Source organism: Pagrus major, chromosome 12 (genome assembly GCF_040436345.1).
Source record: "Pagrus major chromosome 12, Pma_NU_1.0".
NCBI lineage: Eukaryota > Metazoa > Chordata > Actinopteri > Spariformes > Sparidae > Pagrus > Pagrus major.
The window spans coordinates 14,738,845-14,742,076 of NC_133226.1; positions in this window are offsets into that span (position 1 = coordinate 14,738,845).

Consider the following 3,232-nt stretch of genomic DNA (forward strand, 5'->3'; position numbering starts at 1 on the left):
GGACTCATCACAGATCCTCCTCACAGATATAAATTTATTTTATGTAAGACATAAGATAGATAGATAGATAGATAGATAGATAGATAGATAGATAGATAGATAGATAGATAGATAGATAGATAGATAGATGGATAGATAGATAGATAGATGTGGGAAAAGTTCTGTTAACTTTCAGATTCATAAAACTGAATTTTCATAACTGCTAGAAAGCCGAGATGGCGGTGAAACTGCTGAGGTAGTGATTGGGGAGTTTCTGATTAAATTGCTGGCAAAATGGACAGAGGAAAAACTCATTAGATAAATGAGGGGGAAACACAGAGTATACTTTCAGTGGAAATTCACCAAGATAACTGGAAAATAATGACACAAGTGGGGGATGTGTGTTCACAGGTAATAATCACAATTCAGCCTGAATGAACACCTCCTCTTTCCTCACTGAATAATAACGCCGCTCGGATAGGAAACTGTGTCCATCCCCGTGGCTTGAATTTATGCACACTGTCTTCATTCACTGGTTTCCACACACACACACACAGAAGAAGAAGAAGAAAAAAAAAAACCTTCCGCCTCGAGAAGGTGGGAGGTGTCACGTGGTGCATATCTGCAGCCAATCAGGAGTAAGTGCGCATTGCGATGCTGTGCAGAAGGATTGTTTTATTAAAGGGTTGGTAGTGATCAATGAGCGAGTGGAGCTGTCCACCGTGCTCAAAGTTACTTCATGACGGACTGACTTTCAGCACCACGGGCAGCTCAGGACCTTCATGTGAAGCAACACATTTAGAGCATTTAGACCTCCTGTGAGGTTTCATGTGTTTTATTTTAGATTTTAACTCCCCCCTTTTCAACTTTACGCATGTTTTGAGATTCTTATGCTGCCTTCACGGATCAGATGATGTACATAAACAACGCCATGTGAGCAAACCGTGCAGCCTTGACTAAAATCCCCTAATACAAAAACATAACTCCAATATAGCCTAACAGCCTTAAGAGTGAATTTGTTGCTGCTGCTGCTGCTGCTGCAACGCCAGGACGTGTGGATGATTGGGTTTCAGCCTTTGGTTTATGCCTCCACAGCTGCTCAATCTCGGGCAGTTGGCTGTATTTCCTCGGGGTGATATAACTCTTCTACTCCATTAATAACGCAGCCACCAGCGGTCACATCAATCTGTGGCTGCAGACACGATCCCCCGGCCCCGTGTAGGTGCTACAGGGCCCGGACAAACACGTGGTCAGCGCGGCCAATGAGCTGAATGGAAGCAGCGCCTTGTAAATCAGCCGTGAAGGCGTGTGTGTTTCCTATGAAGTCAATAAATGGGGAAAATCAGTCAGGTATTTATGAATAGGCCTGGCTAATGGCTGTCACAAAGCAGTAAAAAGGAGAAAATTATCATTTTATGTGTTTTAATTTGCACTTTTTATTCTCTTTCTGGCTGCAGTTTCAGAAAGAATTTAAAGGAGAAGTTCACCCAAAAATTATAATTCAGTCATCATCTGCTCACCCCCGTGCGGATTGAAAATTGTGTGAAGTTTCTTAGTCCACAAAACATTTTTTTCACAGCAAAACAGCAAAACAGCGTCGCAGCAGTCTCCTGAACAGCTGAAGTACATGGGGACTTGTTTTAAAACATTCACAAAAATGACCGAAACAAAACATAAAATGACTCCATTCAGCTCGTCCACATAATCCAAGTCTCCAGAAGCCAAAATGATCCCAAACTGATGGAAAAACATGTTATTTGCACCCTTTTTAAATAAAAAAATAATAATAAAACGGTCACTGCAGCTGTTAAGCTAAAAACATTACAATGCGCTGCTGTTGTAAGAGAAAACAACAAAATATAAAAGGAGTAAATACAAGTCCTCCGGCATAATCCACGTCTCCAGAAGCCAAATTGATTTAAATAGATATTAACACAACTTTTAAATCCAAAAACTTTAATGTGGCTGCTGGGCTAAAAACTTTAACGTGCACCCCGGCTGAAATGGATGCTCGAGCTTGACCGTGTGTCGAGGGTGTAAATAAACAACCAAAACAAAACATGAAATGGGTAAATATAACTCGTCCAGCTTAACACAAGTCTCCCAAAGCCCTGAGATCCAAAATGATCTGAAAAGACGTTATTTACACCCTCGACGTCTAGTCAAGCTTGAACATCCACTTCAGATCAGCGTTAACACTTTCACTTTTAAGTGACTTTTCGCGTCTAAGAAGAAGATTTTGGCTGTAAATAACATCTTTTAAAATAAACTTTGGCCTCTGGAGACTTGGTTTACGCTGGACGAGATGTATGGAGCTATTTTAATGTTTGTTTTTGTTTTGTTTTTTCACATTTTAAAACAAGTCCCCATCTACTTCTGCTACGTCTGCAACGCTGTTTTTGCTGCGAAGCTCCAGAAATGTTTTGTGGACTGCGAAACTTTACCTGACCTTCCATCAGCATGAGGCTGAGAGGATAATGAGTGAATTTTCATTTTTGGGTGAACTTGGCCTTTAAGTGTCTTTGATCAGCAGCTGTGTACAGGTGTCAAACTACAGGTAGATCTCCAAAAATGATGCAAAACCAGATTGTCTGCAAGGCTTTCTGTTGATCCTGATGAGATTAAGGGTGGGCTTCACATCTCATGGTTTGCAACCTGTTCATGACGTCGGACCAGTTGTTTTGGTCCCCTCTGCCCAATCGGAAGCTCCGGTCTCATTCTACCGGAGCCGAAATGGGTCTATCCATGCAGCCGCTCCGTCCTCCCGTAAGTACCATAACGCCCTTCGTCGGGTGCTCTGTGGTACCCGACTGCTGCTTTAAACGGCAGCACTGACATGGAAACCCCATTGCAGCTGCAGAACGATTTCTTTCCAGAGCAGCAGTTCCAGCACTGTAAGTACCAGCACTACTGCGGGCGGGAGGATCGGCTCGGCAAGCAGCACGAGCAATGCTGCACCTGCAATAACTGCACCTGTGAGGCGAGAAAAAGCCTCGTCTTTCGCGGGACGTCGCCGACCACTGTGGGAACTTTAAGGACACCTTCGGAAACGTCTTCGGCGAGGCAAGGTTGCCAGTACAGCGTCTGCGAGTTCACACCCTCTAGTCATGGTAGTTCATCCAGGCATCATCATCCTCACCATCAGCAGCAGCATTGCCGCGATCGGCAGCGGGGCAGCCTGGGCAGCAGCCACAAAGACAGTAACTCCTACAATGAAATAGCCATGAGCAGCTGCAGATACAACGGCGGCGTA